The sequence below is a fragment of the Sinohyriopsis cumingii genome, chromosome 17, assembly GCF_028554795.1.
Source record: "Sinohyriopsis cumingii isolate HCF-2022 chromosome 17, ASM2855479v2, whole genome shotgun sequence".
Taxonomy (NCBI): Eukaryota; Metazoa; Mollusca; class Bivalvia; order Unionida; family Unionidae; genus Sinohyriopsis; species Sinohyriopsis cumingii.
Window position 1 is genome coordinate 83,207,655 of NC_142977.1, and position 26,156 is coordinate 83,233,810.

The 26,156-nt window shown below is 38.3% G+C and overlaps 1 long non-coding RNA gene across 4 annotated transcripts; it reads right to left on the reverse strand.

Moving 5' to 3' along the window:
- Window positions 1-1,664: 1,664 nt before the first annotated feature.
- LOC149779330 (uncharacterized) lies at window positions 1,665-25,189 on the reverse strand. 4 transcript variants are annotated; one of them, XR_016415629.1, is made up of 7 exons: window positions 11,182-14,968; window positions 9,529-9,654; window positions 9,101-9,222; window positions 8,044-8,239; window positions 2,692-2,849; window positions 2,389-2,495; window positions 1,665-1,937 (listed from the first exon to the last, which is right to left on the reverse strand). It is a non-coding gene; the product is annotated as an uncharacterized LOC149779330 (long non-coding RNA). The 4 variants fall into 4 exon arrangements; XR_016415628.1 differs by lacking the exon at window positions 11,182-14,968 and adding an exon at window positions 25,073-25,189 and having other exon boundaries at window positions 1,666-1,937; XR_016415627.1 differs by having other exon boundaries at window positions 1,668-1,937; window positions 9,529-14,963.
- Window positions 25,190-26,156: the final 967 nt, after the last annotated feature.

Sequence of the window (26,156 nt, forward strand, 5' to 3'; positions counted from 1 at the left end):
TTTCCAGATGCCTATTAAAACAGCCATATTGGAGGTTAGATTGGCACTATTTTCATTTACGTCCAACTAGACATAAGAAGTCTTTCATTGATATGACGATTCATTCAGGAGAAGTAGTAGATAACAAGATTTTCAGGATGGCCACATTGGTGGCCTTATAGGATGTCTGTACATCACCATAATTCTCATTCAGGACCTGCTAGACATCAGCATAAGTATTTTGTACACATGTTGACATGCTGACACAATTATCCATTCAGACGTAGCGATAAAAAGTTTCTTAATATGGCCACTGTGGCAACAACATTGTATGTGTGAGTGGCACCATCTTGTTTTTTCTTCCAGATATTTTCACACAAATATCATATTTAAAGATAACATGAATTCATACAAGATCTTATCGGTTTATTTCATAACAGATTTTTCCCCCATATTAACATAATCTTTTGAGAACATTTATACATTATAGTTCTAGAAATTTTTTCATGCTGCCAGAAACTATTAAAATCACAGCAGAAAGTGTGATGTTCTATCTTTATTCAGCACTGAAAAATATTTATGAACTCTTAAAGTTTTTTCCCCTATATTAACTTAATTTAATGACGATTTTCAGACTATAACCTTTCCATTGGATTTATTTTTTCAAACATGGCGTAAAAAGTATGTTATAGTAACCAATTTTTACATTGCCTTCACCATCGCAGAAATCTCTATCATCAATTTCCTAGTAAAGAAAAGCCAAGAAAATAAATGGACAGTTAATATTTACTTCAGGATCACAGACCTGAGGCAAATATGTCATTGTTAAATCAAACATTTTTACTGTGTTTCCTTTGACTTAAATATATATATATACTTGCTGTTACTCTAAACGAAGGCTGGTGACCCAGTTGATAACATAAGGATTTCAAAACAAGTGTGAGGAAATGAGAAACATGGCCAAAGAAAATGCATACTAAGGTTCTACTTTGTATTATTATGTACTTCTAACCAGCAGGGACAGGGGTAAACAAACCTCGTAAAATGTCGATCTGAGCCTTGTATCCACCAGACGGGTTGGGGTGAACTGACCTTTTGGGAGTTTTAAGGATCAGTCTTTAAAATTAAGGCCTTAAAAATGTTGAGATCTTATATTAAAAATGACAATTTTAGCCTTGCAGATTCATGTCCACAGGTGCCCAAAGACCTAGAGGGATTTAGTAAAATTTGTAATTGAACTTGCTTTCATAATAGTCTGTGGGAGGGGTCCTCCTCCAGGCTGTCAGTGTCATCGTCGTGGAGAGGTATAACAGAGCTAACAGTTACATGTTGAAATAACACTGCCTTAAGATTGTGGCAACGTCATATAACGTTGTGGCAATGTGATTTGGTGAACTTGCTGGAATGCTGTATAATGTTATTAAAAAAAACTTCCTACAACATACTCACAACATATAAAACCTATATGCAAATCTGATGAAAGTTGCTTGTGTATCTGAAACACATATTCCATACTGGTGGCAAGAATGTCCATATCTACATTACAAAAATGAAAACATTACCATCCATCTAGGAGTTGCAAATGTATGAAATCCTCTTGTTGGGTAATTTTACTAACAGGCTTTACAGCAGGGCCTTCCATTAGATTTAAATGTGGCAGGTAAGTTGACAAAGTTGGGTGGGGGGTTGGGGGGGACCTACCCTAACGGGGATAATTCATTTTTTTTAAAGTAGCATGGTGTAAGGTAAAAGTAGATGGACTGATAAGGAATCCACTGAATTTACAGACTAAAGATTCAGACATTTGTTTTTAAGAAAAAAATGAAAGAAGGAAACAATACAACAGATATTTTAATATCACTTTAATGTTTATTTTCTAGATTTAATTAAGATTATGAATCAGAATCAGTCTCCAACTCCACTGTAAAGTTTATCTATTACTTCTTCTGCTCAGGCACCTGCAAATTAAAACAAAATTGTAATGCTTAAATAAAGTCATATCATCTCAGCACTACTTACATATGCAGAAGTCATGTTAATCAGCATTATAAAAATGTATGAAATTTTCTTCACTGCACTTGTGCTTCCCTTAATATCGTTAAGCCAAGATACAAGATAACTTTGCACTTACTTTCATTTCTGGCAAGTGGATGGTGCAATCAATTTGTGCAAAGATGAATTTATTCCGTCCAAATATTTCACGTGAATAAAAATTCCAAATGGAGGCACTTGTCCAATCAGACAAGATGTATGTATATTGTAGTTAGCTGTACTCTAGCTCTGATAGTCCTGGGCAAGAGGATAAGCTGATTTTGTTATCAGTTTAGAAATGCATCCACTTTGCAAATACTATGCTTTAAAAGATGAAATTGAATCCAATATTGATAAAATAAGAGTCATTCGGATTACCTTGTTTTTTATCATTCTGCGTTGGTTGGGTGCATATTTGAGGGTCTCTGATATGGACTCTTCCATTCCATTTGTCTTTGCTTTGCCATTATTTTTCAAGCAGGCTTCTGCAAGAGTAATACAATGTTTTAAAATAAGTTTCACAACAAAGGATGCATTGCATTTTTCTAAATGCCAGCAATAATCAATGGAATATTTTTAAAACATGTACTTTGAAATGTGGTCTCAAGTTACTTTATCAATTCATTTAAAAATCTCTGGCAAGTCACATGAAAAACACAATTTAAATCAAGCCATCCTTACTTATCAAAACCTGACATATCACAAGCTCTTGAAATGCTTTTTTCCCTTTACGTCCCTTTGGACTATACTCTGGCCAGTCTTTTTGTTCCAAGCATTTTCATCATCCTGCAGACATTATCCCCAATTGTAAACCTGCCAAGGGAGCTCAAGTAGCATATCTGAAAATAATAATAATAATAATATTACTATTTTTTGATTTCGAAATTATTATTAGTAGTAGTATTTCATGATCAATGTGACAAAATATGCTTGTATATAGTTTTTTTTGGCCATGGTTTTGCAATCAAATTTATTTTCTCTAACTTGAAAAAAATTTGATAACATTAACCCTTTACTCCCCAAGTACGCTTTTCTATGCCTTTACCTTTGCCCCCCCCCCCCCCCCCCCGGTCTACGCCTAACTACGGTTTTACCTTTGCCCCCCATCTACGCATTTCTACGCATTACACAATATATACTATGAATAGGTTACAAGTTTCCATTTAAACGTTGATTCGCTGTGAGGTAACCAAACGCTGGTCAAAAAATAAATCGTCTTTACTAACATTCGATTTCAATGACGTATTACTTAACATCAGAACTTTATAAATCTAAATTTAACCGACCAATTATAGGTAGAGGGGTTTTCCACGGCCGCATCAAAAATGGCATCATGGGTCGATTGTATTACCTCAATTCGATGTAAATATTATGGCCTTTTCAACAGATGTATGTTACTCATACTTGTAATTTTTGCCAATTATAATGCGAAAGTTTACACTACTAGTATAAATTCATAATGTCATCATGTTCTTTATGTGGAAAATCATATTTGCCGAATGCGTGGCAAATACGGCAAGTCTTCTTCCATACATTATAATGTATAATGTAGTTTTAACGTGTTTAAAATAAGATATCTGTCATATTTGCGTGTCATATAAAATAAAATAACAAAATTAAGAACATCTTTGTTGTTCATTTCTTCCATTCATTTCAATATGCAAAGTTTCAATCAAATCATATAACAGACGATACCGGAAGTGAAATTGTTTATTTACGAAAGGAATTCCCTGATCTCATCATAGTGATGTCGTCCTCGTCTGTTGATTACAGTGATTTGTCTGGCAGTGAAAACGATTTTTCTGGATTCAGTTCCAACGAAATACCAGCTTTTATAAACAATGATGTCTTTAATGACGAAGGATCTGAAATTCTGTCATCAGATATCGACATTGAAATGTCATCAGACTCAAGTGACACTGATGATGATCAGCCAAATTGGTTTGCAGACGTGCAAGATGTTGACAGAAGTCCATTTACTCAGCAGTCAGGACCATCACATAATTTGCAGGAAACAGCACCAGAACTAGACTATTTCCATTTATATTTTCCAGTTGGACTTTTTGAAAAGATTGTTAGTGAAACAAATCAATTTGCAGCTGAACAACATGTGAATCAAGGAATCAGTGATGCAAACTGGACAGAGACCAGTATGCCTGAGATTGGCATGTTGATATTCATGGGGATAATGAAAGCTCCTGACTATAGTTTTTATTGGTCAAATGACAATTTTCTATCAAATGAAGGAATCAAAAATGTAATGCCACGCAAAAGGTTTGAAAAACTCCTCCAGTACCTTCACCTAAATGATGACAACACCGATTTTCCTGCTGATCACCCTAACCATGACAAACTTCACAAAATCCGTCCAATACTGGATGAAGTTCTGTCAAACATTGCGAATACATACAAGCCTTGGCTAACATCAAACCACTGATGAAGGTTTTTATACATTTCTACATTCATTACAAATATTGTATTTCTTTCCAACAGTAAATTGCACAGCAGAAACACTCACATATAGAGATCATTTAAAGAAACACACATACATACATGTATGCAAACATATTATATTGTCTTTCATCTTTACATTAATGTGATAATTATAAAAATTAAAACAATAAGTTAATTTTGTATGTCCAATAAGAACCACTCATGTGTGTCTATCATATACACACAAAAACATACATTAGATATCCATAACCACACAACTCTAATCTATCAAATCACCATACATAAATCTAAACATTAGATTCATGAATATCTGAAATTTAATGCATACCTTTTCATAATAATACAAATAAATTAAAAATAAACATAAATTAACTTTTATTTCACTGATCCTATTTTAAGGTTAGATTAAAATTTCAAACAATACTTCATTAAATGATTTATTAAGAAGATAATGCACTTTACACGTATGATTGCATTCAAGGGATTACACAAGGCCAAGCAGTATCTTCCATCAAAGCCAATCAAGTGGGGCCTGAAAGTATGGATGCACTGTGAAAGTTTGTCTGGTTTTTGTCACCAGTTCGAGTTTTACCAGGGGGAGGAAGATACAGGTGACGTGAATGAGAGCATGAAGGGTCTTGGCTATCGAGTTGTGCAAAAGCTTACTATACCTTCGAGAGGAAAATTTTATCATGTATATTTTGATAACTTTTTTACATCCAGTCGACTGGTGCGAAGTTTATTGAGACATGGAATATATGCATGTGGCACCATGAGGAAAAAGCGTAAAGGCTTCCCAGAGGAATTTAAATATCCACCATATATGGAGCAAGGGGACCATTTAGTCAGACAGGATGGAAACCTGACAGCCACACTGTGGAAGGACAAAAAACCAGTGACAGTCCTATCCACAGCAGCAGATCCAACCATCATTGATACTGCTAACCGGAAACAGAAAGATGGGACAGTGCGACTGGTTAACTGTCCAAAGGCCATCACAAATTACCAACAGTACTACAGAGGGGTTGACATATGTGACCAACTCAGGGCCAAATATCCAGTTGGATGACCTTCAAAGAAATGGTGGCGATATATGTTTCATTTCATTATAAATATATGTATCATCAATGGTTTTATAACAATGGTGGAGAGTCATCCTGAGAGTCATGAAAGAAGAAAAAGATTCAGACAGATTTTCGAGTTAATTTGGCAAAGCAGCTCATAGGAAGTTTCAAGTGCAGGAAGGTTGCCATGCATCGAAAATCTGTAGCCCCAGTGACACAGGCCAATATTGAGATGCACAGACTGCAAACACTTAAAAGGAAAAAATCTACCTGCAAATACTGTACCAAGCATGGAGAAAAAAGATGTAAAGAAACCAAATCTGGCTGTGTCGTTTGCAACGTCCATCTATGCTGCATAGAATGTCACAGCCTGTTTCATCAAAGCATGGTCATGGTAGAGGAGTAGCTGTGTGATGTGCGCCAATACAATTATAGTTTTTTCTTATTCTCATGTTTGCTTGTTTTGTTCATCAACGTGAAAGTCTGAGAACAAGTGATTTGCTAAATAGTTCATATTTATATTTTAAATCAGCTCTTCAATGAAATGAAACATTAGCTAATTAAGTTTTTTTTCCTCCTCTCACAGCAGATATAATTACATTTCGTTGACCACATCACTAATGACAAATAACAAGAACTCACTATGAAATATTTTTAATAAGCTTTAATAAGGCCATGCATGGAAAGCAGGATAAACTTTATAAAATATTATTCTGTGAAGAACATTTAATTGCGCTTGAAAAAATCTAAAATATTAGTCACAGGTAAAGTACGAATAATTTCAAGCTCCAAAGATGTAATAAAATCAAAAATGTGATGCTGAATTTCATTGTTTCCGAATAAACAGTACCTGAGTTTTTCATCAACGATGAAATGAATCATTAAAGTACATCCTTGCATGAAATATATTCCTATATCCAACTGAATCACATTACGACCAAGAGTAAAATGGCGCCACGCATGCCATTTGGGTGCATCTATTTTTAGAAATGGGGATTTTCATAATATGACCACTCACTTTTTAATTATGTTTTTAAAAAAAACTATTGATAATTATAGGTTGTAATAATTAGTATGTACTGGTAATATTATTTTCTATTTGTTAGATATGATTTTCTTGGCTGTGTTATGTTATTATCATTACAAAATGAGTGATATGAAAAAATAACCTTGACCTTCTATACCACATTGATTTATCCAACGTCGCATTGTGTAATATAGTTCAAACTATTATTTTTTAAAGAGCTAAATATTTAATCACTGAATGTTTATATCATGTTTCTTATGAATTTATATATTCCTTAATGTATATGCCAAATGAATTATAATTACAGTCTATCTAATGAACAGGCACTGCCTAGATAATGCGATGTCCGCCATTATTACGTTTCTGCCTCTTGTCAGATTCACTTGTGACTTCTAACTGATATTACGAAGAATATAGCGGGAACACGGCTGTGAAATATTTTAGTTAAATACTTTGAACAATAATTTTACCAAGTATGATGATTAAATACATGTTTGTATTTACATATTAATGTTTAAAGATTCGAAGCAAAAGTTGCACTGATTAAAACAAAACAAGTTGTGCTTCGATAGCTGTTTTTATCACGAAATGATGACAAATAATAACTTACAGTAATTCGGCATTAATAACAAATGCAGACCTTCAGTAGAAATAATTTAGGTTATTTTGAGGCTATTCCAGGAATGCGAGAATAATTTTTTTAAGGATGACGTTGATTTACGGTTTGTGAGTTTTTTTATGGGGAGCAAGAGTATGACGTCGCGAACGTCATATGGTACGCACAGGTAAGAGGGTTAGATTTTTATATGGGAAGTAAAGGGTTAACTATGCAACACAATGTACTGTGATGTGTGATTCTGATTTTTAACGTAGCTTTAACAATTTTTCAGTCATATCGCTACGATGTCTGCAATGTGGCAGTTTATAGTGATGTCTAGCACTGGGGCATCATGCCGCAGACATGTAGCATGATGTCCCACCCAGTCACATTATCCTGACACCAGGCCGACCAGTCCTAACACTAACCTCTTAATGCTGAACGCCAAGCGAGGCAGCTGTTAGTACCATTTTTAAAGTCTCTGGTATGACTCGGCCAGGGATCGAACCCACGACCTCCCGCATCCGAGGCGGACGCTCTAACCACTAGGCCACCGGAGCGGTCACACAATGTACTAACAGCAATCATAAACCAAATTAACCACCATGAATCTGTTAACTTCATAAATGACATTCACTCAAGGATTGAATTAAAATAGCCACAAAATATGTAATAGTATATATGTAGTAAAATACCTGTTACATGTTCATCTCTAAACATGTTTTGGCCTACATCCGTAAGACAAAACAGCTGACCACTACATGTTCACCCCACCCCCAAAAATAATTATACAGGCGCCGCAGAACTTGCATTATGTATATTGAGGTTCACAACAGCAAATAAAGGTTATAACAGTTTTTTTTTATATAGAAAATAAGGCCCCAATTTACCATCTTCTTGGAGAGTTTGGGATTCTCCTCCAACCTCTGGCAAAGGCCCTCTAGTTCCTCACTGAATCACATGGCATTGCAAGAATTTCTTCTCTATATTCTGTGTCTGGGCCTTGTGTATGATCTAGGAGGGCCAGCTGCTCCAACAAATTCTCAATATTTGTGTCCAGTTTCATAAGTACCTGGAACTGGAAATCTGTAAGAGATTTGTGATGAAATCAGTTTTGAAAGATCAAGATCATTATTATAAACTCCTTATAAAGATCTGTACAGTGAACATGGGTTTAACAATGAAAAATATTTATGGAATGAAATACATGGTTTCTGTACAGTTTATTTGAAAATAAATAAAACTTTTCCCTATAATCCTTTATTTTTTTATTCCCTGGATATGTTGTTTCACTGCTGGTGTCTGTAAAGTCTGCATTCAATGTAGATGGTTTAGGCGTCTGACTTACAGAAGACAATGGTATACATAAGAAAGGAAAATAAAAAAACCAATGGAATGATGAACAGTCGACACATCAATGAAAAACAATTCATTGTTTATATGCACAAATAAGTCTTGAACAGTATGTTTTATGACCTATAATTTAATTATTTAACATCTCACAATGTTCTGAAATAACAGTATCTAAGCTACAAGAGTTTGTGCTTTCATGTCATAATCTTCCATTTTCCAAACAAATTCTGATGTTGACTCGATGTATATGACCTTATCATTGAACTCTAACATTCAAAATGTCTACACGATGACAAGACTATTATCAACTGAAGTGACAACAAACCAATGAGTTTTTACGTGCATTGAACATAAGCATTTTTAAATGCAACAAAATGTGTTTTTAGTGTACTGCCACAAATTACCCAACATTCTGTCAAACATAAAACAGTTCTACTACCTTAGATGAGAATTAAATTCATGAATACAGTGTATAATTGACTTACTCGTATTTAGAGAGCTGTAAATGAAATAAGAGATTATATAAAAGTCAACACCTGTAGTATTTGTTTCATTATTCTATAATGTACATTTTTTTCCATCCTCAATACTTACTACTTGCAGAGGAACTGGCAGAGAGAAATCTGTATATTCTCCACTCCAGAGTGGATGGGGATGGTGATGGTGTTGTCCTTCTGGATGCAGCTAAATGTATAAAAATAATCACTAGTCCTTAACTGCAGTAAAAAAGAAACAAAGAAATCAGACTGGATTTTTTGGCATGTAAACAAAATGCATACTGGTTGCAATGACCACTGTATATAAGGCAGTGATACAATATATCACAAAATGCATTCTTTTTTAACAGAACATCTAATCTCATATATACAGCATCATGAGTAAGTAAGTACTCTTAAACACATCTTATTAAACAGACAGAAAAGTGATGAAATTTATACATACTTTTGATAAAGAATTTCCAATTGTGGCATGGTATAAAAGAAATTGATAAAAAGAGACCAGATAAACTAAATAGAAAATACCAGCAGGATAAGAAGAAATCTTGGAGTCAGCAAATACTCTCCATTTCAGGAGGTTTTGGATGAGATGGCTGAACAGAAAGGTTTCCACTTGAGATTTTCATCTTTTTTTCAGTTCTTCATTTTCATCTGAAATATCAATGAGAACTTGTAAATACTGTATGAGTCCTTGAATACACTGACTCCTTGTGACATACAGGGTTTGCAGAACAATCGCTAGCAATATTCACCACTTTTAAATCCAGCTGGTGAATTTTCACCATGAAATGCATCCGAATGCAGTGAATAATCATGGATTAAAGACAAAGTAGTGTACAGAAATGTGCAATAAATTAGTCAAGCTCCAGACAAAACAAAGATATGATTTATCTCTGATTGATAATGACTTTTCTTGTGCTACACATTTTACCAATGCAAATTACATTGAATTTTGTAAATTAAATGGTACAATTAAGATATGTATGTCAAAAGATTACTATCTTCAGCTTTCCAATTAATGCTAAACACAAGTATCAAGTCATGTATTTAGTCTCTCACCACCAATAAATGCATTCTTAAGTAATCATCCTAGAGTGCACCAAAGTCATGTGAACTTGAATTCCAACATTACTGCTGCTTGAGTGCTTAGATCCAGTATTGCCTTCACTAACTGATGTTATTAATACCTCTCTCTCATCAGCATAATTTCCATCATTTTTCAAAACTCCCATTGTAAAACCTCTGCTGAAGAAACTAACACTACACCATAACGATTTAAAGAACTACTGCCCGGTTTCTAATCTCCAATTCATATAAAAAAATCTTAGAAAAGGTTGTTCGATCCCAGCTTGTATCTTGTCTGAATTCAAACAGTCTTTTTAGCAATGTACAATCTGCATATCGCCCTTGCCACAGGACACAAATTGTGTCTGCAAATAGATTACACTCCAGCCCAGTTGATCTATGTTGTGGTGTTCCACAGGGGTCTGTTCTTGGACCTGTTCTCTACATTCTATACACTCAGCTGCTCTCAAGTGTCATAGATCATCATCCAGTGTCTCACCAATTGTACGCTGATGACACCCAAATATACAAATCTAGCCACCCAACTGAAGTTGATGCTACCATCCAAGGTGTAGAGATGTGCATTTCTGATGCGAAATCATGGATGACTTGTAACAAGCTGCAGATGAATGATGATAAAACTGAGGCCATTCTGATCACAACACAAAGACTTTCTCATTCACATCCTTTACCTCACACAATAAATATCAGCAACAACAACATTAAATTCACACAATCAGTACAAAACCTAGGTGTTACTCTGGACAGTACTCTCACATTGCACCAACATGTCATGAACATAAGCAAGGCTGCATATCTTGAGCTGAGACGCATCAGCTCCATTCTCAGATATCTTTCAGTTGATGCCACTAAAACACTTGTGTGTTCATTACTACTTTCAAGACTGGACTATAGTAACTCAATTCTGTCTGGTTCATCTTAATATCTACTGCAGAGACTTCAAAAAGTTCAAAACATAGCTGCTTGGATCATACTTAGAGCCTTGCGATGGGAACGATGCTGTACGCTGTGACCTTAGCGATGCCGTAAAGCATCATGGGAACTTTGTTCTCACTGCCCCTATCATGGAAAGTGATGCTGTACATGCCAAACCTGAGGGATGCGAAAGCGATGCCGCTCATCCTCTTGGACACTTGACTGGGTTTCGTTTTAAATGTGGATGTTCACCTTCACATCTACCCCCCTACGGATGTCATCCAGCCCTGAGCAAACTCCTGTCCATGTCACCCAACCCTCATCGAAACGAACCTGTGAAAGAAGAATATTCGTTCCCTGTGCGTTTGTCTGAATACTGTGACTTTGAAAATTGTCTTCAATCGTTCAAATGAAAATGGCCTAAGTATCTGGGAGGACTAACCCCCGAAGAATTAGCCAGAGCCGGATTTTTCTACTTGGGCGAAGGGGATAAAGTCAAGTGCTTCAGTTGCGGTGTGTCACTTCACCACTGGGAATCACAAAATTCGGCCTACCTAGAACATGCTCGTTGGTCACTGAATTGTCATTACTTACCCTTAGTGGGACCAAGACATTGAAGTAACTTACCATGTCGTTGAAGAAGAAACCAGATTGATTAGGAGTCAAATGTTGGACACCACCGAGACCAGTATTTAAACTTAATTTCAAAAACGATATTGAATTATTACCTAAAGAACTGCAAGAGGAGATTTACAAGGAAGTTTGGCAGGGACTTGCCAGAGTGAAATCTAAATGGGTAACTGTACAACTTTTGTGCCGAGAAATTCACAAGAGGAATGTGAAAAAAATTAATCAATGTGTTACATTTCTCTGGGTCAAGTGTGCATTCATCCTATTATATCACTCTAGACCGTTTACATCAAAAGAGTTCAGTGAGATTCTTGGACGTTACCCTGAGTGGCAGTGGTCAGAAATGACTCACTATTTGGATTACTTTTGCCCTAGGAGAAGAATGTGAATTGTACTGACTGACCTATTCATGGATACTTTACAAGAGAACATTCGTGCTTTGCCTGTGGAGTTGAGAGAAAGGATTTACCGAGAGCTGGTCAAAATACAAGTCAAAGGTAAAGAACAATTGCATCCGTTATGTCACCGATTTTTAAATCACTGGTACCTGAATGCTATAAGAGAACTGATTCGTCAGAAATTGTTTCAGTGGTCAGACATTGTTCAACACTTCGAGGTCGCCAATGATCGACATGTTCATAATTTTGGTTACTTCGAGATTTACGTAGAGCAACGCATTGAGGAAGACAAGTTAAAGGATTACCAACATATTTTACGTGGAATCTACTTAGCGGAAGAGGAAACTTCTAAACGAAGTTTGAAGTGTAGGTTACAGTTTGGATCATTTAAATTTCCAACTCAAGAAGAACGAAGATCTCTGGCCAGAAAGTACGTGTATTGCATCAAAAAAAAAAGAGAATATAAAAACAGGCTGCCATGCCAAGTTTTTATCACATGTGATTGAACAGATTCTGTGGAAGGAACTCAGTGACCATATTCAAACCGTGGATCATTACCATCAATTATTACAAGAACTGTATCCATTCAATTTGGGTCGACAAGTGGTGTGTGTCTTAGTGACTTGTTTTCCGGGATTTCGTTTACCAGCTGATTCCTTGTGGACTCTTTATGATCAGTACTTACCACCCAAATGGCCTTAAATGGTCACGAAAGACTCATTTTGCTCAAAGCCTTGCGTTTTCATCTGGATACTTCTCGACCTCTAAGGGAAAAAAAGATTCGTCAACTTTTAGCTACCGAAGACGTGTATGACGATGTATGTATAGCTTGTGACTTACACCCCCACTGGACAGATGTCCATGCCTGGAAAGAATGGGATTTTGAGGCTTGGACCCAAGAAGTGGCCCAGTATGCACGAGAGTTGTTCAAGGAAAAAAGTCACTTTTCAACCTGTGTTAGTGACAGGGCCAGAAGAACCCGTCACCCAGGACAGGACTGTCGTGGACATGCCTGAAAGACCCTTTCGGGAGGACACTTGTGTGACCTTACCCACTATAGAACTGGTCAGAACATTACCCAAAACATGTTGTACAGACACTTGTTTCTATTCTACGTTGATGATTTTGATGTGCCTTTTATCGTTGTACTTAAGCCTTTGGCTTTTATGTATTTTTGTCTTTCGTATTCATGTTTAAAACATTCAATAAACGTGTCCTGAAAAAAGTATATAAACTCTCATCTTGTCTGTTTTAGTGTCACACGTGAGATTCCTAACACTATGGCTACCTCTGCTGTCTCTGCTCCCTCTTCCTCTCCTGTCAAAGTCATCGACGAACACTTAGATCATGCCAGTTGGGAGGCTTTGTATCGTCGCCATCCCTTTAACATGCTCATTGCTGTACCTAGCGGTTCAGGCAAAACCGAATTCGTCAAACATTTGATCGAACATAAACATCATTTGATCGATCGTCCATCTCAACGCATCGTGTGGTGTTACAAAGAGTGGCAATCGGCGTACAGCCTCTTGCAAGAAAGTCGAGGCGATTCCATCGTGTTTGTGGAAGGCATTCCTAAAGAAGACGATGGCATCGTCTCTGACTCCCGTCAAACCCATTTGGTCATTTTCGACGACATGTTAGAAGAAGACGAAGAAGAAATTAAACTGTGGTTCACGCGCAAAGGGCATCACCGTAATGCCAGTGTCGTTTACATCACTCAAAATTTGTTTCAACAAAGTAAAGTCCATCGCACCATCAGTCTCAATGCGCATTACGTGGTCTTGTTCAAAAGCCCTCGAGATAAATCACAAGTGCAAGTCTTAGCCAAACAGTTAGGAACACCTTGGCTGACTCAGGCGTACGACGATGCCACTCAAACTCCACACACCTACTTACTCATCGATTTGAAACCTACGACCCCCGATGATTTGCGATTTCATACCCAATTGTTTCACCACTGGTGCCAAGACGGAGGGCCTGTCCTGTACATGTCTCCGTCCTCAACTTAATTTCGCTCAAAAACATCTATAAAAACCTCGGTCACTTTTGTCTGTCTCACACAGTTTGAACATGATGTCCCTTCAGTCGCATCTTCACGTCAAATTGATTCATGCCTTGTATGGCATCAGTCGAGAAAAAAATCCACAAATACGAGCTCGTGTCTTAGAAGCTAGTCTCAAAGAAGTCTTACGATGGTTCACGGTGACAGCACGTCAATTACTGCAAGGGATCATTCAGATTCCTCATCAAACGAAACGCTTTTTTGATCGAAAACAAAGTCGCTTTGACCCAACTGGCCGATCCCCACATCGACACTCAGACCAAAAAACAAATCATTTTGAAACCTGGAGGGAGCAGTACTCTAGGAGGGGTCATCATTCGCTCTCTCTTAAGATGGGATCCTAATGCTCCCAAAATTCTCCCCAAGAAAAAAGAAGTCAAACGAAGCTCCAAGAAGAAGAAAAAGAGCCACGGTGGCAAGACCAGGTCCCCAAGGAGACCCGTGTCTCCAAGAACTTCTCCAGTGGCGGGACCCTCCTCTTACCAATCACCACCCTGGAAAAATAAAAGCCCCCACAAAAAGAAGCAGAGAAAAAGTCCCCAGAAAAAGAAAAGTCCACAGAAAACTAGTCGCAAGAGAGGCACTTTGGCCAGGACGCAACCTTACACTCGCAGGCCACGACCTGCCACGGCAGTGACCGCGTGTCCGGTAGCCTCAGATTCAGTCACTTCTCCGTTGATGACACCAAGAACTGAAAAGTACTTGGAGACATTGATCACACCAAGAACTTCTCCGTTGATGACCCCAAGAACTTCCCCAGTGGCAGGACCCTCCAATTTAGCGGCAGTGGCCGCGGCTCACAAAGTACCTTCTCCCAAAATCAAAGTCCAAGAGAGATCGGGCATGTTACAAAGTTTACTGGATTTGTCCAAGCATGAACTGGCTCGATTTAGTCCGTTGCGTACCCCTACACGACGTGTCATGCCTGTCCTCAAGTTGATACGCCGTAAAGACAATCAGTGGCGACGCGTTCCAGTATAAAAAAGGCCTGCGACCAAGTAGGGGTATCAGTGAACTCCCAAAAGATGTCACCTCCAAGAAGCAAAAAAAAAAGAGACAAAGGCAGACTCGTCATCCAACAAAACGCTTAGCCAAGCATCGACGTTACCCTAAGAAAAGACACAGTCGTTCCAAGAAAAAGAGGCGCCAACAAAGGAAAGGATTCCTTGGCGATTTTGGAAAAAGCATTGTCACCTTTATGACAAAGCGATAGTCCCCCCAAAAAAGATAAAAGGGCGTGTGTTAAGTCATCGACGTTAGTGTCTGTTTGGTGAATGTCCCGGAACCCACCAGCAAAGATGTCACCCTCCAGAAAACATTCCTCTTCTAAACCCCAAGGAAAGAAAAGGAAAGGACTGCCTCCACGTTTAGTCAAACATGGGGACATGTTATCTGTCCTTTCCAAAGCTTCTCCACCCCTGCGAAAAAAACTCATTCAATCGGCCTCCAAAGAGGTCATCGATACCGTGTGCAAATGTTGTTTGAACGTGTTGAAAGGCACGATCCCTTTGTCCAAACACCAGAAACAATGTTTAGGTAAACATCATCACGTTCTTCGCCAAATGGTTCAAAAGAAAATCCCTATTCGTCAAAAGAAGATGTTGGTTCAACGTGGAGGAATTTTACCCCTCTTGTTAGGTCCGTTGCTGAAAGGAGTCTTGGGAACCGTGTTGGGAGGACTGGTGGGAGCAAGATAAAAAGGCCCTCTGGAGTCCCAAGATCTCAGAATCGACCCCTCCAGAACTGGATGGATTAAAAAGATGATGACCACCCCTTCTTCATCAGAAGAGAAAAAGAAGGTGAAGACAGAAGTGAAACAAGAAAAAATATCCCCTGTTCAGACATCCCCCTCCTCCTCGACACCTACTGCCGGTCACACACGCAAAGCATTACAATCCAAGAAAATACCCCAAGAGAAAAAGAGTAGCATCCTCCAAGAGTGGGTGCCTTATTAACAAACAAACAAAAAATGGAAAAAATGTTAGCCAGCATTTATTATGATCCCTCCCATCCTGCAGGTTACGCAGGAGTTCAAAAATTGTATCGTGCTGCCAAAACGCAACTGAAAAGTCTCCGTTTACCTCAAGTGCAACGATGGTTACAAGAACAAGCTACTTACACTTTACACAGACCCATTCGACGCAAGTTTTCCAGAAGTCACACCCGAGTGGAAGGCATCGATCATCAATGGCAAGCCGATTTAGCCGATGTCTCTCATTTGGCCAACTACAATCGTGGCTTCAAATATTTGTTTTGTGTCATCGATGTCTTTTCCAAATTTGCCTGGGTCGTGCCCTTGACTTCCAAATCGAGCAGCGAGTTAGTGCGAGCCCTGCAACGAGTGTTGAAACAAAGCGGTCGTCACCCTCTTCGATGGCAAACAGACAAAGGTACCGAATTTCTGAACCAAGGTTTCCAAAAAGAATTAAAGAAACGTGACATTCATTCTTTTACCAACGAGAATCCTGAAACCAAAGCCAGCATCGTGGAACATTTTCAACGCACTCTGAAATAACGCATGTGGAAATATTTTACGCATCACCACACTCTGAAGTACATCGACATCTTACCGCACCAGGTGCAAGCGTACAACCAATCTTACCATCGAAGCATTGGACGTGCCCCGCAAGAAGTGACCCCAGAGAACGAAGTGCTAGTGTCTGAGCGCCTGTTTGGTACGTCCCCGACGAGGGCTGTCCCCAAGAAAAGTGGTGTGTTGGCCGTTGGAGATTGGGTGCGCACTGGCAAAACCAAAACGCACTTTCGACAAAGGATACTTACCTAACTGGACCACCGAATTGTTTCGTATCACTGAACGAGTGCATGGCCATGATCCTGCCGTCTATAAATTGGAAGACATGAACGGAGAAGTACTCAAAGGAACGTTTTATTTGCCCGAGTTACAACGTTTCACCAAAAAAAGAAGACGACATGTACAACATCAAAAGCATTCTCGAATGCAGAACCCATAAAGTGGGCAAACGACGTGTCAAAGAAGTCAAAGTACATTGGAAAGGTTATCCACCCAGTTTTTATTCTTGGATCGACGCTTCGCAAGTCATCGACTATAAAAGAAGTGACCATCATGCCCTTTCACACAGACTCAGTTACGGCGACCACTCCTTCACCCAGTTCTTCTCGGCAAGATTTACAGAAACAACCCTTGTGGGTGTGGTGTGGAGAACGTGTGCCTAAAATGCAAATTGTCTTTTTCTGCCAAATCTTTGTGGTGTATTGTGTCATCGGTGCAGCCATTGCCAATTTGAGTTTGCAACAAGGAGACAAACAACTGTGGACCATTTTATTAAGCAGTTGCATCGGTTACCTGCTTCCCAATCCCTCCATGAAATTATCTTCAAACGGTAAAAACGGGAACCTTGTGTCCAGTGCCAGTGTCAGTCACCACTCCAACAACAACAACCCCATTTTGGGCGGAGACACGTCTCTGACGTCCAGTAACCCCTCGGACAGCCACAGAACTCTGGAATTATGAGTCACCAAAACCAATTTTACTTAACCTTACCCAGTGACAGTTCCATGGAGGTGTTTCCCAACAACACGTTGTGCTGTTACACGGCCAAATTACCTGAGGCCATCCAATTAGATCACGAAGCCCATTGGGAAGTGGCTTTGGTAGAAATGATTTACCCAACACAAATCAAAAACATCACTGAAACTCAAAACACTTTTGACGTCGAAATTCTGGACCAAACGGTGCAGCAAACCATGATTACCACTAATCAACATAAATCAATTCCAAAGGACACAGTACCCCGCAGCAGCAGTGACACTTCTCCTCCATTTTACGTTTATCACTTTAAAATTAACTCAGGCTATTATTTTAGTGGTCAGCATCTGGTGGAGGCAATCGCTGACAAATTCCATGCAGCATTTGACAAAGTTCTGACCGGACTAAAAAAACGTGTCACCATTGAGTACCATAAAGTGTCTCATCGTCTACTAATTAAATTTGAAAGTGAGGAAAAAAGTATACGTATTAAATTTTGCCCTGGACTGTATGACATTTTGGGTGGAGACCTCAATATGGTCACGGATAAGCAGACCAAAAGGATTCACATCGCAGACATTGACAACAACGGGCATTTTGTGAGGTATTTTCGTTTCCCGGTAGAACTGAACCATGGACTAAATTTGATCTTCGTGTACTCCGATGTGGTGGAGTACAACGTGGTGGGACACACCTCCATACCGTCACTGCATGTCATTCCTTTCAAAGTGGATAGTACCACGAACAATGACCAGGAAGGTGCAAATACTTATCACGTTCACCACGAATTTGTACATCCTCATTATTTGCCTGTCAGTAAGTCTTATTTGGACACGGTCAACACTGCTATAAAAGGAGATTTGGGACAAAATATTCCATTCACCAAAGGAAAAGTCACGGTGAAACTCCATTTTCGAAAACGGTTCTCTCACGACTCGTAAGTCATGTATCCAGTGTACCGAGGGGTTGCTCAACAGCGAGGACACGGTTTAGGAGATATGTTAAAATCGGCCTTTCGTTCGGTGGCCCCGGTGTTGAAACCGATGGTGACACGTGGATTGAACGCCTTGAAAGATGCGGCACTGACACAAGGCAAAGAATTTCTCCAAAATGTCATCATCGACAAACAAAACCCCAAAGAAGCTTTCATGAGAGCAGGCAAAAATGTCTTGCTGCAAACGGGTAAGAACCTTTTGGGACGACGAGAAACACCTATAAATGCCCTGCACGCTACCGAGTCAGGCATTCCTACTTCCCTGACGCCACAGCAAGGACAAGGCAGAAAGAGACGACGAAGAAAACACCCTTTCACCAGACTTCACACTTCTAAAGCTAGAAAGACTAAGAAAAGAAGAACCGTCAAAGGCTTAGACGTTTTCGATTATTGAGAAACAGAAAAAAATGCAATGAGAGTCATGCGCTTGTTCCAAGTTGGAACTGGATCTGTTTGCCATGCCACCTACCATGATGATGATGCAAGAATCCCAGTGGGTGGAATTTTACCCCGTTTCCTCTTTGACAGATTCCACTCCCATCGAATTTGAAATCAAGGGACAGCCCGAAAATTACATCGATCTGAATAGCAGTTACTTGTACTTGAAAGTCAAATTTCAAGATAAGGATGATGGTGGAATAGAAGACACTGAGAATATAGCTCCCGTCAACAATTTCATGCATTCCTTGTTCAGCTCAGTGGACTTGTACTTGAATAACAAACTGGTCAGCAGCAGCATGGATACTTACCCTTACCGTGCCTACCTGGAAAATCTCTTGACGTACGAAACAGATGCCAAGAATACTCATCTCAATGCCTGTGTGCTATGGGAACCTGATGAAGCAAACAAGTTTGATATAATAAGTAAAGACAATGACGGCTTTGAGGAAAGACGAAGCAAAATCTTAAATAAGAAGAGTTTAGAACTGATGGATTGTTTGCATTTGGACATATGGTTGCAAGAGAAATATTTGCTGAATGGTGTAAATGTTCGCTTGAGACTGAATCACAGCAGTGCCGCTTTCCATTTGTTGGCTGATAGTGCTGCCAAAAGCAAAATCGAGGACGTCAAACTCTACGTACGACGCGTGGAAGTGTTACCTAAAGTGGGAAATGACATCAGTAACACTCTGAGCAGAACGACCACCAAGTATCCCATACGACGTGTGGAAGTGAAAACGTTCACTATTCCCGCTAACCATCATTCCATGATCGAAGATCATCTGTTTCAAGGACAGTTACCCAAACGTTTAATCCTTGGTATGGTCAAGAATTCAGCCTTCAACGGAGCCTTCACTGAAAATCCTTTTAAGTTTAAACACTTTTTGGTGAAGAAAATCGAAGTCAGTCGCAATGGCAAGACCTTGTGTACCCGACCTTTCGAACCGGACTTTGATCCCATGAAGATGAATTACTTGAGATCGTACTTGTTCCTGTATGAAGCCACCGGCCAGTTAGGGACCAACACCAGTCACGGCATTACGTACAAAGATTACGCAGGAGGCTATGCTTTGTGGGCTTTCGATTTCATCCCTGACCAGGGCAGCGACGAGGGACATTTCCACCCTATAAAATCTGGCCAGATTCGTGTGGAACTTCAGTTTGCAGAACCTCTACCCAATACGGTCAACGTTATCCTGTATGAAGAATTCGATAATACGATAGAAATCAACAGTTTGAGAGAAGTCATTCTAGACTATTAGAAGCTATGGAAAACTGTTATCCCTCTTTACCTAGTGGAGAAACTTTGGAATGGAATGTGAGGAGACCATGGAAGAAGAAGAAGAATCCCAAGACGAAGAAGTTATCATGATGGAGATGTTTTGCTACAGTCCTGGCAGATATAATGAAAAAATTGATCAAGGAAGAGTGCTATGGATGTCACAATGATCATCCCAGTCAAATTCAACACGACAAATGTCTGATGTTGAGTCAAGAAGAAAAATTGGACGAATATCTGGACAAAGCTTGGGGTCACATAAAGATAGAATTCATGTTGAATGAGTGGTATAAAGGCTTGGATAAACATTCTTCTCCTCCATTTAACGTCTCTGGAGTGCCGTCGCATCGAATCTCTCTTTGCCCAGAGTAAGAAGTTGGAGCAAAACGCCTTTTACTTGTCAGACATTTTCAAGCAAAAAGTCAGGATCAAATTGATCACTTATCATTACCTGTGAAGAAAAAAACCACACAAATAAATGGATACCTGGGAACTTTATTATCTTTTGAACCATAGTTTGTACACTGCTTCTTGGAATCCTGTCGTCTGTGCTAAAGATGAACTCCCTCATCGCAAACCTCAAGACCATCAAGCTTATGTGATCAACACGGACGACAGTCATCTCCCAGGAACCCACTAGGTAGCCGTCTACTTTCCTCAAGAAGGATGTGTGGAATATTTCGATTTGTATGGATTGCCCCCTTTGGAAGACGATATCATTAACTTTATGAGAAGAAATGCTCAGACCACCTCATTCAATAATGTGAAATTACAAGGCACAGATTCCTTGGTGTGTGGACAATATTGTGTGTATTTTCTGCATCATCGCAGCCTGGGATATTCCTTAGAACATTTAGTGACTCATTTTGATCCTCGTTCTTCTTCTAGAAACGATGTGAAAGTAGATAGATGGTTTTGTGACCAGTATGCTTATCTTTGTCTCAAGCTAGGAAACGTAGTGTCCATCTATGGCCTAATGACTTCCAACAGTGGAAATCACAATTTCATTCACAACGTTGTCAACCCTGTCCAAAATAATGTGTTAGTTGAAAAAAAATGTTTGTGATTTAAAAAAATGTTTGATGTTATATTGTTTGGTTATTGTTAAAAATGTTATAGTTGTTTGTTAGTGTTAAGTGATTTTGAATTAAAAAATGTTGTTTTGAAGACAAAATGCCTTTGTCTTTTGTTTGGCTATAAGAATTTTGATTCATGCTCTTTGACTTCTTACTATCCCTCCCATGACACTCACTGAACGGTCCAACTCGAAAACCGTGTAAGGATGTTTTCCTTCACGTCCGCGCTTTGACTATTAAAACCGGGGTAGTTTCCAGTCTAACCATCCATTGTCGTCTCATCCTCCTACGAAGATGTGCTCCAGACTAGCTAAGCTAAACGAAGCCTACGTGAATTTGCATAGGGTCAGACACAGTCTGATAGCGAAGCCGGAAGAGATAGAGAATGTGAGAATGTTAAAAGTCACTGAAGACCTGATAGAAGAGCTTTTTAGAGAAGAAATGAACAGGGAGAAAGAAGAATGGACAGAGAAGTACAGACTTCAGAAACAGCAGAGAGAGCAGCAACAGCAGCAACAACAGCAGCAGCAGCAACCTGAACCTGACAGAGGCTTTGTCGATTGTCGTATTGACACCAAAGAGTTCTTCTTCTCTTTCCGAAGAAGAAGACCTATCATCAGAAAGCCTATCATCAGAGGACGTCACATTCTTAGAATATAAAAGATCGCCCTAGCTTCAACTTCACGCTAGCAAAAAAACAGCCCTTTTCAGGGCTACCCCAATCTCTAGAAAAGAAATAAGAATCGATTTGCCAATGTGTGTATGTAGAGTAGTGTGAATATAAACACTCACTCTTTTCTGGTGTGATTCTATATGTTTATGTGTGTGTGTGTGTGTGTGTGTGTGATTGTAAGCGCTCATGTAAGTTTGTGTGGATAGTAGATTATGATAATGTTTTTTGTTGTTTGAAGTGTGGGAATAGTAGATTTGGGGTTTGATTTGACTGCTTTAGAGGTGTGGATAGTATATTATTTGTTCAATGAAAATTTTTTAGAATAGTGATGGGTAGTATAAAAAGTGAGTGAGTGTTTCTTTTAGGTCCGCACGTTTTAAGTGATCTAGGTAATATAAGTTTTGGGTCTTAGGGGGTTGTTTTCCTTCACGTTCGTGCTTTTAGTATAAATTGAAAACCACTAGGCAGTCTAGCTACCCTTGTTGATTGATCAACACTACAAAATGAGCAGAAGGCTAACAAAATTGCTTGAACTTCATGTGCACCTGGAATATGCCAAGGTCATACTGAATGAGCTGGCCGCAGAGGCTATAGTGGAAGAAGGAAGGATGAAAGAGGAGGAGAGAAGAAAAAAAGAAGAGGAGGAAAAAGAGAGAGGAATGGCTGTACCACAGACACAACAAGGAAATTTCAGAATCCCAGAGACAGAAGATTGGGATTCTGAAGCCACTCATTCCGCCTCTGCACTCCCAGCAAAAAGAGTGAAAGGTGATTGGAGTAGGAGATGCGTCTGCAGTGCCAGGCCGGGGAGGTGCAACCATTAACCAGGTGCCCTGGAGTTCAAAACAAACAGCCCTTTTCAGGGCTACCCAATACTCTAGAAAAGATATAGTAATCCATTTGCCAATGTGTGTATGTAGAATAGTGTGAATATAAACACTGACTCTTTTTTCCTAGTGTGAGTGTATGTGTTTGTGTTTGTAAGTGATCAAGTAAGTTTGTGTGGATAGTAGATTATTGAGCTTTGTTTATTGCTGCTTCGCGCATGTGAATAGTAGATAATATGAAATGAGAAAAGTAGGGGATGTTTACTAGGTAATATTAGTTTTGGGTCTTAGGGGGATGTTTTCCTTCATGTCCGCGCTTTCCGTATAAGAACCCACAACGTTCATCATTTGCACCATTCTACAAAGAATAAAAAAGAAGATGGCTTCGAACCACCTTGATAAAATGAAAAAATTGCAAGACGTCCTGGACAATTTGGGCATGATGGAGCAAATGTTAGTTAACCTAAACGATGATCACTATTCTTATAGTCCCCATCGAGTGAAGATGGAGATCAACAATTTAAGAAAACTAAAGGAAATCATAAGTGATCTGTTGAAAGAAATAAATGAGGAGAAGGAGGATGAAGAGGAAAGGATAAGGATGAGAGCATGGAACGAAAAAATTGAAAAGGAAGAAAATGAGAAGAGGAAGAAAGAAGAGGAGGAGAAGCAGAAAGAAGAGAAAAAGAAGAAAAAGGAGGAAGAAAAGAAAGAAAAGAATAGAAAACGTGTAGGACAGAAAAAAAGAAACTGGTGGAGAAATAGAAGAAATTAGAAGAAGAAGAAAACCAAAGGCCCTTTTCAGGGCCACTCCTATCTCTCGAAAAGATCTTGACTTTCAATTGCCTACCCCTTTTTTTATTTTTTTGTTTAAAAAAATAATAAAAAAATAGAGACCCCTCCCTGTTTCAATTTTCGCCTGTTCCATTTTCATAGACCCATCAGGTTGGGACCTTATTAAAATAGGGTCCCGACCCTGTTCCATTTCCCCTAGTCCCTAGACAGTCCCACGATTTATTCCCCATGTTCAATTTCCCTTGTCCCTAGAGTGGATAGTTTTTTTTTCTCCCATGTTAAATTCCCCTTGTCCCTAGAACGGATATTTTTTTTTCTCCCATGTTAAATTACATAGTCCCCAGAGTGGATATTTTTTTCTCCCATGTTAAATTTACATAGCCCCAGAGTGGATATACCCTTTTTAACATGGAAGTCCCCTAGTCCCTAGACCGACCCTATTCACTACTACCGTTGTCATTACCAGCCTGAAACCCAATTTAATGCCATTTGTATAAATTCATTTCAAATAAATATTATGATATAGTTGAAGTGTAAAGTCAAGCAAGTATTCTGTTTGCAGATTTTACATTTTAGATATTACAGTAAAGTCATATTTTCTCTTGTGTAGTAAACTTTATTGCAACTGGTTCCAAAATAGTAAATCTTATTCAATTTTCATTCACCAGAATAGGTATTAATACAATCCTGAATTTACTGTATGGTACTAAAATATACCCTGATCTTGTGTGAGATTGTAATATACAGAACTATACCTCAAGACAACAATAATATATTGAATTTATATTATATCAAGACTGTCATGGTTATGAACTCCAACTTTATTCAGGTTTTTTCATAATAAATGATCATCTTGTGTTATGGTTGAAAAGAAATCAAAGTTCAGTTTAACTCCATTCTCTCCACATTTGTCAGTTGTTAAGAGGCATACTCATCCTCAGTGTTATAGTAAAATGTAATCTTATTTGGATCAATCTTGGTGGTGTAATATATGAATGGAGAAAGAATATTATCATCCAGATTAAAATATTTTTTATTCAGACTCTACTGAAAATTTTAGCTGGATATGGGTTACGAAGCCTGATGTGTATGAACAAAGCAATGACCTTTTTAATTTAACATTTTAAACTCCTGCAGAAGAAAGAGATTTTTTAGATCCATTAAACTGTATTAACAAAAACATTTCTTCTGTATGATTTTCCTATACTTATTAGTGACAAAACTCATATTTTAAAGTTGTTGTTTTTTGTGTTTGGTTTGGCCTTTTATGGTAAAGCAACACAAGTAAGTTATTTAGTGCCAAGGCACTTTAAGTATAGTGCCTTGCCCAAGGACACACCATGGTAGCTAACCCAGGTTGGTCCGATGGTAGAATTTGAACCTACATTATTTCACAGGTCCAGAAAGCTAACCACTGAGCCACTACAGCTCCCCATCTTATAGTGGAATGTTGGTATACTTTATGATCAAGAAGGATGGGTTGGGGTATGCATGTTGCATCTGAAAAAAGTGATGGAATTTTTGTTTACATAATATTTTAGTCATGCAATATGGATCATTTTCTATAGATTTAAGATGTATCAGATTAAGTTAAGAAAAATCATATATTCTGTTTCCTGGGAATGTACTAAAATTCACAGTTATTGTTTGATTTTTTGGTAGTAAGCTTATTTGGTATTTTTTTCTTTTTAACTTGAATACCTAATTTGTTAACATCCTGTCCTAAATCTTCATAGTTCTGTCTATTAAGTGACAACTGTTGATATATGTAGGGAAGTTTTTGTTTATATCTTTTGATTTTTGTGGTTCTGGAAGTTGCAGTATTTGTTGTTGTATTATTAAACATTTTAGTAATTTAATGAATGCAGAGTATACTGCTCTATAAATGAAATTTAAGGGAAGATAATATAAAAGTATGTTTCACTGCAAATATAAATTGTTTAAAATAATAATATACCATTTATCATATGACTATTCAATTGTGGTAACTAGTATTCCATCCAATATCTATATATTAAAATATGTCTTTTCATACAGCTGGTGATCATTTAGATACAAGTCCAATTGAACATAATCAAATTATCAGTGCAGGTGTTTTTATTAGTAGTAGTATTGCAAGTATAAGTGTTAGTATTAAGATTTCATATACAGGTATGATAAGTGTATCATAATGTTTAAATGATGCTCCTTGTTACAACATAAAATATGTTCATTGAAACAAATGGTTCACTGGTAAATTGGCAGTAAAGGTCTTCACTGAATTTTGTTGCATAAACTATTTTACAATAAAACATATATGATGCATCTCAATTATGATGATGTGGAGGAGGAGGATTAACAATAATGCAGTTTAAGTTATCTTCATCACTTAAGTTCTAGCAGATGTGTAATTTTTATGTGGCTCATTATCAGTTTGAAACTGGTCTATGATTCCTGGATCTGGACATATCTGGTCCCCTGCTGTTGTGC